Genomic DNA, 12983 nt, shown 5'->3' with positions numbered 1-12983 from the left:
ATAAATCTGTTGCCATGTGCTTTAGTACTTCACCATCTAGCATTGCGTCTCTATAACATTGTCAGACTCATAAGATATTTATTATTTAAAATCGATGCAGCAGAACCAGTACTCTACATGTTCTTTCTCCTTGTCAAAACCTGGCGCCTACATTACCCACAATGCAACCCAATAGCCCACAGTAGGGTCCGAGAAAGTCGTTTTGTCAAGAATAATCATATGTTTCCTTGATGTCCCCTAAAGGGACAAAAAGAGACTACTGCACTTTATACTGGATGATGCTTTTAATTTTGTAGTATAAAAATGTCAACAACAAATTTAGTTTATTATTTATATGGGCTGCAATGTTAGATTAAATGATTCATTGCTTGCCAATTGCTTTGATAATTGGATGTTTGATATTTAATAAGCTGAGACCTACTACGTGGTTTTTGACTGATCTTATTCCTAAAATACGGCCTTTTTCCACATTCAATGAAACTTGAGCCAAACAAATCTCAGTCATGTCCGAGTGTGCTAACCAACAATCAAGAGAATACTTCACTGACCTAAATATCCCTATTTTATATTTCATGTGGCTGTAGCTTTGATCTTGGATGGCAAAGCTCTTTCATTATTTCCTCCTCAGCCACGGCTCGAGGGATTGTAAAGTGTATTTGTCGCCACCACGTTGGTCGTTTTTTTTGGTAGATTATTTGATTCTGACAATAGTTGTTCGTGCTCTGGCCTTTCTGCCGCTTTGCAGTGTTTCAATCAGAGAGCATAAAGGCCACCTCCATTTCTAGATTAGAGGATCCGACAGTAACTAAATCACATTTCTCGTTCAGACCTGTAACTTACCCCGTGTCGACGTGATCGGATGATGTCTAAATTAAAAGCTTGTTCTCCTTCGGCCTTGTCTGACGGAGACTAACCATAACCATGGCCTTCTTCTGGTAAACTCGCCCTTTAGCAGCGCCGGATTCATGAGTATTGATTGGTTGATGATGGGGAGCACCCAAAAACACACACACACACACACACACACACACACACACACACACACACACACACACTCACACCATTCATCATTTCTTGACCTATAATGCCAAAGGTTTGTAGAGCTGATAAAATGGTAATTATTCAATAAAACTGCTCCAAAACCGTTGCAGTCTCATTTCAAATGAAGAGCTCAGCTCGCTTTGAGTGAGGCCAGCGCTCATTACTGTCTGAAGAAATGTAGATTAGATGGAATGGCTTTGACAAAAACAGCTGCTCGTCCTTTATAATCCCCTAACTTTTGGGGTTGTGTCCCCGGTTGACCCAGATTTAGTCCATTTATTTTAAACACATTAAGGCTTCACTTGGTGCGGTGTGTATGCACCCATATCAGGTTCATGTATTTAGACTTTGTGGGAAAACAGCTGCGGAAAAAACCCATGAATACATACAGAGGTGTGATTGAAACCTTGTCATCTGATCCTGTGTGTAAATCAGGTCGTTATTCAAAGTGCTGTCAAGACAAGTAAATTACTGTAACGGCAGGGGAAAGAGAAAGAGAAACGGTCCGATGGCGTTTAGTTTCCAGGATCTGCTGAGGATAAGTTTGATCTCACAGTTATGTCATCCATCTCAACACGCCGCCGAACCGAGGCGCTGCCTCCTGAACGCCGTCAGGTCCGCTGCTGAGTCATGGTGTCATTGAGCATGTCCTTTGGTTAAGCGTGTTAAAGACCGGTTGCTTTACTTTGATCCCGGCAGCAGGGAAAAGGAGGTTGTTTCTGAAATATTATATTCCAACCCAAACATGTAACTCAGGTCACGCTATTTGAAAATAAAGACACAAAAACCTCCTCGCGTGGCTATGGGGCAAATTATACTGCTGTGATCTATTGAATGATGTGGGTCAGGAAATGCCATCACTTCTGTCGATATCCGGGGAATTGAGCACAAAAAGGCGACTGTCTCCCGTATGAAAGCATTCAATCAAATCTATAATTGATTGAAGCTACAGCTCCAGCCGTTTTTGTCCCCTTGATGGTCAGTCGATGTGCTGAAAAGGTTTTTACAGAGCCTTCTTTTAGTGAGCAGAAAAAAGCATCCCTCCCTTTAAGCCAGTAGAGAGTCGATTCTGACATTGTCTCTCAATCTGTCATTTGTAATCTTTTGTACTTAGACAACTGCTCGGAAATGGCAATTCTATTTTATTCTAATCTTCAAATAAATCAACGTTGTCTGATTTGCTTTTCCTGATACTCGCTGCAGCAAAGAGTATTTTAAGGAAATATCCCAGAAAATTTTGATGTAAAAGAATATTTCAGATATCTCAAGTTATTAGAATGACGTCCCTCTGCTTCTGCTTTACACTCAACATCTTTTCTTATTCAATTCAAAGATAAAGTATAGTCAAACCTTAATAATTTCTGCGCATTGATGGATATTTAAAATTGTCAATTGTGAGCTTATGAAATACACAATAATTCAAACGTTGCTCCTTTTTTAGTATGTATGTTGATTTCAAAACCAATATCTCAAGGTTAATGCCATTTTCTTTTGAAAGAGAACGTTTTTCATCAATCATAAAAACATAAGAACCCGACTAGCCGCTTCGGGGTCTTTTTGTCATCCCTCACATGTTAAGTCGGGTTGTGGGTTTTGAATATAACCACAGAGGTGAGGTCAAATAGGATGTCTCAGCCACCCCTGTTGTCAGGACAGAGTATTTCAAGTAGCTAAGCTGGCAGCGCAGGAGGATGACTGTCTTTGTCTTGCGCAGATAGGAAGGAATCACTGTGATGGATAATGACTTGACGGAGTATGTCCTTTGGCCAAAGTTGCCTGTCACTGAGGAATTTTATTCCGTCTTTTCACTTCATACAAGGGCCTGCGGAGAAATAGAAGGAGAAATAGAGAGGTAAAATCGTGTGGCTGCTGGGGGGGAAATGGAGCAGGGAAGTGGACTGTTTGATACTGTGAAGGGTAGCCATGTTGGAGATTAAGTGAGACCGACTTGTCCTCGGCTGACAACGGACTTATCACACTGGGCCAGGTGATGATTTAATGCGTGGAAACGAAGATGGAACCGAACAAAATCAGTTGCTAGACCGTTGTGGACAGGTGAAGGGCCTCTTGTTCGATGCACCTCCCAGTGGTTGCTCAGTGTCACGTTGTAGTCACACCACTCGCCGTCACACTGTCGGAGTAGGCGCCACTCCGCCACGCTTACAAGTACGATCATGCATGGCAGGACCTACACTAACTTAATTTATTTCCTTACATTTTTCACTGTACTCTGACATGCGAGTATACTGACTGCAGCCCCCGGATGAATTGAAAAAGATTGCAGTGACGTATCAAAAGCCAAAAGCTCGCGTCATAAATACTTCATTGTCTGGATGAGTAGCTGGAGGTGACAAGCCCAAAGTCCCTCCCTGAATACAAATTGATGTACTATAGGGTTGGAAGAAGAACCTAAGTGGAGAATTCTGTTTTTTTAATGCATGAAGGCTCTCTAAAGAGAAACGCAAGCAATATGGTGACCTCTCTTGGGTTGGGTGTTGCTGTACTGCAGGCGGAGGAGCGGGGACATGTCATGTAGCTTGTTTGGAATTTCAGGGGCAAGTGAGAAACTCGAGGCCTGTGACCTTGACCTCCCTCTTGAGAGGCAAAGAATGAAAGAAACATTTGGCAGTAGAAATAGCCTCTTAAGTGAGTTACAAAACCCTCTCATCCATCATCGTTGGCTTTGTGTGTGGCATCGACCTTATGTTAAAGCATGCATTCATTATTTTGATCCATTAATCAACTTATTTCCCCAGTCACCAAATCTCATCACGAGCTGGGGATTCGCTCCGTTCTTTGTTTTGCACAGATAAGTTCCAAAGCTGTGTCAAAATATGATGAATTTTGTATTATGCTCCCATTTACACTTTGTTCTCCTTTTGCTACAATGACGCATTGAAATATTAATGACAGGACACACATTCATAGCCGCGTTATCTCCAAGTCTGTTTTTCTGATGCCTCTCCTGCTGCTTAGGCTTCTTTCGTGTTGTTTCATAATTAGATCAGTGCTCATATCGCACCCAAAGCTGCCAAGTGGAAAAAGGAGCAAGCTCAGTCAATGAGATTAGGAATGTATGACTGCCTCTCTTGTGGGTTGAAGAATGTTGACTCTTTCACTAGAATACTGGCTTAAGAATGATAAACAACCTAAATCACGGTTAAAACAACCCCGCGTACGGCAGGGTTTTGCAGGGTAATAAACTCAGCCACCTCAGCTGTGGTAATAAAACGACTCAACATGTTTCTTGTCCTCCAGGTGGTGTTTCTCTGTGACACCGGTAGGAGTGACCTGCCTCAGCTCCCTGACTCCCTGAGCACCATCCGATTGGCATGCTGATGTGAAGCCTGCGATGAAGAAGGGGGCTTGAGATCTGGTGGGTTTGTAGTGTTTTCCAAGTCACTGCATATTAACTGCAGCTCAGCCCTCTAGCTAGGAAAACTCTAATTGTGCTGAAAATGTTGTGTTAGCAGTGGTGCATCAGCAGATTGAAGATGCAGTACTATGTCGATCACCGTTGGGAATTTGTTACAGGAAAGACTGAAACTGCAGGTGTAGGGCAGAACTGGGTCAAACTTGCAAATGCTCCCCCCCCGCCCCATTTTTCACTGATTTTTAAAAAATTAAAATACCCTCTTTTTGGCTGGATAAGTTTATGGAGAATAATTGTATGTGTAGTAACTCTATGTGTATACGGTAGGTGGTTAATGGACAGTGAATACAGCTTCTGAGCTTTATTTTGACAATAATGGATAATATGTACATTTAACATGGTCAAATATATTACTTTCAAGTAGATTACAAAACATTGCTTTGGTATTACAGGGTTGTTGCACTGGAATTGTTTCCTGACAGCACATTCATGAGCGTGATGACGTATAGAAAGAAACTTTGAAAGTTTGGTTTTAAAGGTTTTTGAACACTATGATGTCAGAGGTTTTTATTCCAGAGGGTGACGCATTTGCCTCAGAAATCAATCAGCTGATCCACTTCCTCAATACTCACCCCACAATACCCCACTGAGAAACCACTCTAGGTCAAACTCTAAAATATAAAATAATGTTTTTTTCTAGGCCATACACGTGTATTTTCCTGTATTATCGTGTTTATAATAAATTATAACAATTATAGATGTTGTTTCAGTCCTTAACTCAATGGCTGTAGATAGTTTGGTGCGTATACAATAAGAGTGGCATTCTGTGGGCGTAGCGAGTGCCTGGTTGAGTGAAAGAGTGGCAGTGGATGCTCTCAGTGCAGACAGGTGTTTAGGTACCGGTGATGGGAGGAAGTTGTCAGGTGGTGACAGCGGTGGAAGGTGACACTTCCTCTGTTTTCCTGAGGACCCACTGTGGGTATGTTTGTCTTTTGATCTTAGTTTACCCCTGTGATCTGGACGGTGCACACTTCCTGGTTTAATTAAGGGTTATTTCAGGGTAATTTGGTTTAAAACAGTGGCTTTGCATTTTGAGTCCTACTTCCACCCTGAAAACCCAACAGTCTATTTCTGGTCTGTTGAATAGAGTAGTTACATAACACTTTTGAGGAGTAATCCAGAAACATACATAGTGGATGCATTTATTGATAAAGCAATGCTACATTTGAGATTATTTTGCTTAAATTTAGCTTAAGCATGTATAATTAAGGCTTGAATATCACTTGGACCACTTCAAAAAATCCAAAATGTACATTATGTCCCTCTAATTAACAATGATTATGGCAATCCCTGTTACAACTTGGACCATCTCCAGTCTAATCCTAGGCAGTGTTTCCCCTAGGTGTACAACCATGAGGGACCGGCCGATGTTGAGGAGGGGGGGTGGGGGGTGGGCTAGCCGTTGGGCTCTCTGCTGGTGCAAGTGTGCGCACGTGTCTGTATGTGCGCACGTGTTAGTGTGGAACTGCCACGCCCAGCGAGGAGTGGACAACGGCAGAAATGGTTGGGGATGCAACCCTATGTGTTGACTAAATATTTTTTCAGCCTGGTTGTATCTTCTATTCTTTCATCTAGAGTTTGACAGCAGAGTAAGAGAATATTATTTAGAGACATTTGGGTAAGAAAATATAATAATAAAAGGAGGCTACAGTAATAAAGGCAAAGCCGATCCAGCACCTGGTGGCTTGACTAACTTTGTCAAGTATTTCGTATTATGTGACCCGTGTGTGGCACAAAAAGGCTTTAGCTGGAGTCGTAGTGTAATCAACTGCATCTCTAACCAACCTGAAACGGGCAATAAAACACTCTTTAGAACGCTGCGGCGGTACATAAACCCAGTTTCAGGTTTCAATCGTACAATATATAATGAAACTATTAATAAAAACCCGGTACACGAGAGGTTAGAGTTAATGATCTGTGCTGGGTCTTCAGAGAGCAGTCAGCTGAGAATAATTGTGCACATCTGAATTGCAGTCGGTACCTGTCTCCCGCTTAACATCTGCCTGGTGTACCAGGAGCAGTTTTGCATCCTAAAAAAGGCATCCCACCCCACATGGGCACTGTACCTGATGCGGCCTGCTGGCGGTCGCTGTACTTTTCCGAGGGCATAGTTTTATAAAAAAAAAAAAACGATCTGGTTAATTCCCCTGGGGGCAGTTCAGTAAGGAGGGAACGGTTGGAGTTGATGTTTTTGTACCTACCTCTGACCCACTGTGGTCACAACCCCTGTGGTTTCTGCAGTCGGGGCGAGGGGGCTCACGCAGTGCGGACAACAAAGAAATATCATTGCTCCCACTTGTCCTCCTCTGGTTCAAAGGGAACGGCAGGGTAATGCTAATTAGCCAGCTTGTGTTACTGAATTGAACATAACTGCTGTTCCCTTCAGTGTTCCCCCTCCCCCTCATCGTACGCCTAACAAGCAGCGTCTACAACAGTCATGCATCCTGCATAACTCTGCATATTTTCTGCACGGTGAGACATCATGTTCACATGCTGTCCTAAAAAAGGAAAATAATTTCCATGGTTTGGTTAATCCTTTTTTAAGGAAATTGAGTTAACCCTTTCTAATGTAATGGCAATTTGTTTTGTGAAGGAGCAGCAGTTCTGGCCCATATGTATTCGTTCAACAACAGGATTCCCCACCACTTCATCTGTGCACGTTCCAAATTAGGGTACTAAAACTGAGAAAACGGGCGATCTGAAAGTAGGTAGTGAATTCATGTTTTTAATTAGCGATCGAGGGAAGAGTAAGGGGGCGTGCAAATTATTATTCTCATATTCAAAATTCCGGTGGCTGGGTCTGTGCATACACAGTGTGTTACACTGTGCATATACACCTTCCCTCCCCTGGCAGGTGTTCTGTGGTCTGCTTCTCTTGTCAAAGTAATCTGAGTCTTGCAGTCAGTGTTTCCTGGAATACCAAGTATGGAAGGCAATCACAGACGGTGTCGAGTAGCAGCTTGGAGTGCTATTGAGTTGTACGGCACATGTGACCATGTTAACATAACATCTCCACTCCCGATTTTTCTTTCCGCAGCTCTAATCATCCCCAGAAATTAAGCTATACGCTCTGTGTCATTCGCTGCTGGGAATAACAAGGGCTTTGTGAATTTCAAACGCCGCAGCTGAAGCTATTTCCAACGACAGTGGTGGAAAATATGGTGAAAATCAAACACACCTGCGTGCGTGCGAGCACAAGTCAGATACAATAGATGCATAGCTCCAGGGGAGTTGTGCTCAGAGTCTGGATCCTTTCTCCCTTTTTCTCTCTCTCTCTCTCAGTCAAATATCTTTTTGTTAGTGCAGATGCACTCAGGGTTGACAAACACATTGAAGACTGAGTCACTTAAACAGCCTAGTCTTGACACGGCTGACTCACAGTCTATTGATTTCTTTATACATCATATTCTTTTGTACTGTTTGTTGTTATGTAGCCTATGTGCTGAGGGAGGAAGGGCGTTGTTTGAACTCCTCCGAGCCGCACATGGCCACATATGTTTGTCTCAAAGCTACATCCCATGATTACAAATGTAGACCTGTGTTTTAATGAAACACGGAGGTGCAACTGCATTGCGTAATGCTCATTAGTTATGAGAAACCCAACCGAGTTTAAGAGTCCACTTACATTAATAACCACCGATAGCCCAAGCGTTTTTTAGAAGCATAAAGCAGCCTCTCACCCAGAGTGGTGAAACAGCAAACCCTTCATCTCTGTTGCCATGCAAGTGTACAGCCTGGAGCCCATTCATTCAAAGTAAACGACGCATTGCATTTTTGATGCAACTTTTACTGCAGTGCTTGAATTCAACGAGGCAAGCTCTTAACCTAAAAAGGTATCCATAATCAGTGAAAATATTTCTACTCATAGTTCTCCCTTACAAATGTATCATTTCATTCCCTGGTGAAGAAATCAGCAGGGCATCACAAAGTGTTGAGCAGGACACTGTAGGTATTGAACTTAGAGGTAAAAGATCAATGACACTCCTATTTGAATACATTTAGTCTTTGAGGCAACCCCGACCCACAATATATCTCACCCAGCCTCACATTTATTATGCTTTGTTGTGTTTATTGTGTGAATATTGTATGACTGATGTAAATACAGACACAAGGGTACATTTTTGGTGCAATCACTGAAATGTATTCTGCACTATTTTTTATTGGACTATAAAAGCTTTTCTCTTAAAGTGCCAAGATACATTTTTCTTCAAACAAGAGCGTTTGTGATGTTTATTGTGAAAATTATGTTTGAAGAACTATTTTGAGATATCTACCTTAACACAAAGGAAAACCCTCTACCACCTACTGTGGCCCTCTTACTACTCTTTGATCATAAATGTGAATTTCTTAATATCCTCTCTCAATTTTCCACCCCTTGACTGATGATATCAAGTATCGGTGTGCATCTGCGCCTTGCTCAAATCATCGCCGTGACACAAGACGCCCATCCTCACATATCACTTACAAACTACAGCGTTTGGGAGAAGGCTGCATGATGGTGGCAGACGAGTTTGCTGGTTATGAGCCACAGCTTCTCCATTGTCTAGCATGCTGGAGAAAGAGTGGGAGCCCCCTAAAGAGGCCTGGCAGCGTCTCCGCTTCCATCTGCCTGCACGGCTCGCCATGGAGTCCAGCTCGCACCACTTGAGATTATACTCACGTCCAAGCTGTTACTGTAATTTGCATTGGCTCACGGGCAGATGAGAGTGAGGTGGAGGGGGAGGAGCTGCGGATGAAGCAGAGATGTTATAAGTGGTCCTGGCAGCACAACGAGTTTGCCGGTGTAAAGTGATATGCACGAGTGGCAGCTATATTAAAGCATGCTTCCCTGTGGTCCAAGATTTTTGTTTGTGTCAAGTAAAAAAATGTATTGTTTGTAGCTATCCCAGTCAATTTCAGAACCGTTGTTCTCTATAATATGGCTGCATTATCCTCATTTTATTCTGCTTGCTTGTCTCCAGCTACACACCAAAATTATCTTTCAGAATACATAAAACGAATTAAACATCTAAAGACCGTATGATTTGTTTGGCATTCCTTTAATTAGGAGAGATGTGTTCATTTGTTGTTGTTCATCAAATGAAAGGTCACGCCACACAAACACTGAGAAACTAAGCAACATGAGTGCGGGGCCATGGCGGAGGATCAAACTAAAAGACAAAAACAGATGAGGTACCGAGGCAGCGGCTTTATTTACAAACCATTTTCTGAACTAAACGCAGCAGCACTCGATGTGGAAGGAGCAGAAGATTTGAATATGTAGAAAATGCTCACAGAAGACTTTTTGAGTTATAACCGATTTTGCTTGATAAAAGGCAACAAAACCAAAACAGCACTTTCCCGTTCAGTCGAGCTAAATGTCCTCTGATGTCCTCAATTTCCAAATGTAATTTGTTCAGCAATTTGGTTCAGTTGCTAATTTATCATATTTACTAATTACATATAGATTGAAAAAAACAGCAATTTCTGATTATACCACCTTTAACAAAAAGGTTGTGAACTTCCTCTATGGCACAATGACCCTTAATTAACTTGGTAGTGAAATCTCTATATTTAATGTTTTGTTTCTATCAACATTAGTCAGTGCAATTAATTCAGTGAATATACCATAACATTTTCTGTTAGATAGTAGTTACAGTAAATATACATCATTTTAAAGTTTAAAAACTGTAGTTTGGGTGAGATGGGGAGGGATGCGCCAATAGCATACTGGTTCTCATCAAACCCACGTCAGCAATATCACACAGAAGTTTATCCGCATTTTCCAATATGGAGAGGATAAAAGATATAACTTTGTGTACATCTATGAAAAATTATATAGATAAAAAAATGACAGATTGGAGAAATCTAAATATGTCTTTCAGTCTCAAATAACAGACCTGACAGGTTTGCAACTCGAGGCCCACACAGTGTAGGATGAGCTTTCTGTAGTGAAATAATTGCTAATTATTCCAATATGTCATGCATTGAATGCATTGACCTGATTTCCCTAAAATAATGTAATTGGAGGCAGAAGCCAATAAGAAGCTAATTTACTCAGAAGATCATGCATGTCAAACTTTTTAAACATGACTTCTATTTTAACCCGGCCGGCACGTCTGATGATAAAACATTAATTAGTTAATAATTTGATACGACTTTTCATTAAACATGGAAAATAATTTATTGTTATCAAAATATCAGGTTATGTTGAGCCATTTGTTTAATTAAAGTCACTGGTACCGTTTATTAGGATACAATTTACATTTTTAATTACTATTAGAACCAAGGCATAACGTGTATAGCAATAAACCATCATTTTTTCTGTATCGTGCACATCTGTAGATGTTTTATTAGGAAGAATAAGTTGATCAAGTTAGAAGATATATTATTTTGGCAAAAAACGTACTGCGTAGAGCACTACATCCAAGTCTACTTGCACACTGCGATTTTATATCCTTGTGCATTTGGTGTGTGTAGTTATTTTTTATTTTATTGTCACTTTTCTGTACCAATTCATTTTTTGGGAAATGTCCCCTGAACAACTATTTGAATATATTGTAAATGCAGACATTGTATTTCCACAGCTGTGATCACTCTTATCTATTTTTCAAGTCTTGCATATTTTCAACCATTTCATTTAGCTTTTTAGAGTTTCCTTAGAAGACTCTAAGGCGCAGATAAAATCAGCCTCACACATGTAAACAAACCCACTGGTGTGTATTAATATGCAGAGTTATTGCTGGCCAGCCAGCAAGTTGCCCTAAATTTAGATCCCTCTGCAGATAGCAATAAAGGATGCTGCGGGCCTCTACTGTGTTCAATTTTAATCTAACTTGGAGATGTTTACTTGGAAAGCTGTAAGCGGCTCCTGTAGTTTGTTCAATATACATTTAAAACCTTATTTTTGTAGCACAACCCAACTCAATGGCATTAATGATAGAAAATATGTTGTGTTGAATTAACAAAAATCATAATTTTAGTTAAAAAGGCTTAAAAAGAATACAAAACCTAAATGTAAAAAAATGCACTAGTCTAAATGATTTGATAAAAGCTACAGTTTTACAAAATATATTTGCACATTGAATAAAGGTGTATTTGTTTCTTAGCAGAGTCAGAGTTAACAGAAAAGAGGCCGCTTGCTAAGTTCTTAGTGATAAAATTGTGTTGTTGAAAGCAGCTAGTGTTCAATTTAGTTCCTCACTCTCTTGGGGCAAAGCCAAAAGTAGATAAATATACAGTGTATTTGTGTACTTACTTCCACTGTGTATTCAATGCAAGGTGCTATATTTGCCACGGAAATGGAATTACTGAGGCTCCAATGCCCTGTAGTATACATATGAATACAACAAAGAAAGCAAACAATACTATGTGTTGGACAAAAGTTCTGCCTAAACCTGCATGAATGTTTCTATGAAGTGTGTCAAATTGAAGCTGTGCAGTCCATTAATTGTGTGCATTGGGTGAATCACATGCAGTCATAGCTGCCTCGTTCTAAGGTCGTAACACACACTTGTAAAGCCCTACAGCCTTGCGTGAATTTTGGCCACTGTCTTCTATATCAATTAGAGCTGTGTGAGCTTTTTCATTATTGCGTCCATCCCTTACTGTAGATTTATTCATGTGGATACTGTTAGTAATAAATCTCAATTGTGGCTGTTAATTAAATAATATCAAAGTCATAAAGGAGAAGGTGTACACTGGGTATTTACTTTGTATTTGACTCAAGTAATCAAGTGATGAATGGGGTCATGTATATTTGGAAGGTTCTGGATGCTAATTCACACGATGCACTATTTTAACAACATTAAAGTCAAGATTAGAACGCCAAGCAAGCAGCTTAGTCATAGCTGTGCTATAATGTAAGTGCAAATATAAGCATGTTAATATGCTCACAATGTTATTTATTTGATAAGATGTTTACCATCTCAGTTTAGCCTGTTAGCATGCCGCTGGAACTGGTATGACTATCATTTATGTTGCAGATGCTTGGTCATAAACCAGAGTACTCTACAAGCTCAAATTGTGACCTGATGATGTTGTTAGATAAAATGTTGGAGGGACATCAAACTAATTACAATTTATCCTGAGGGTTACATGAATTTCTGGAGCAAATTTCATCACAATCCATCCAAGAGTTTTTCCTTAAAACTACCAATAAATGTGGTGGTTCTAGTCAAAGGCAGAGCATTACCAAGGTCTTGAGATAACAACCTTTAACTCCCGGTGTTACTTAATACAAAGTCAGTGCATCACTGGAATAATTGATTCATACTCTATATGACTATGAATGTTATAAATGATTGAGATATTTCAGTATGGACCATCGTGACAATAACATCTATCTTAGCCGTGCCATTAGTATGAGTGAAAGCCCAAGTAAGATGAAATGTAGATTTCAGGACACTAGATTTTATAGTTCAATATTATAATTTATCATATTGACTATATTCTCACTGTTCTGATTCATTTTTTGGAATTCATTATTTGTAATTATCAAGGTTTGTTACAGACATGATTCCTTTATTAT

The 12983-nt window shown here is 40.3% G+C and overlaps 1 protein-coding gene across 2 annotated transcripts in view; it reads left to right on the top strand.

Annotated features, from left to right (window-relative positions):
* lrfn1 (leucine rich repeat and fibronectin type III domain containing 1) overlaps positions 1–12983 on the top strand; it is an 83715-nt gene that overhangs the window by 58617 nt on the left and 12115 nt on the right. The window contains exon 3 of one of the 2 annotated variants that reach the window (XM_037462668.2): positions 4300–4417. The exons of the other annotated variant lie outside the window; for it this stretch is intronic. The gene's annotated coding sequence lies outside the window, so the exon portion shown is untranslated. The remainder of the gene's footprint in view (positions 1–4299; positions 4418–12983) is intronic. 2 annotated transcript variants of the gene reach the window in all.

This window comes from Pungitius pungitius, chromosome 3 (assembly GCF_949316345.1).
Source record: "Pungitius pungitius chromosome 3, fPunPun2.1, whole genome shotgun sequence".
Lineage (NCBI taxonomy): Eukaryota > Metazoa > Chordata > Actinopteri > Perciformes > Gasterosteidae > Pungitius > Pungitius pungitius.
This window is presented reverse-complemented; position numbering and strand designations above follow the sequence as displayed.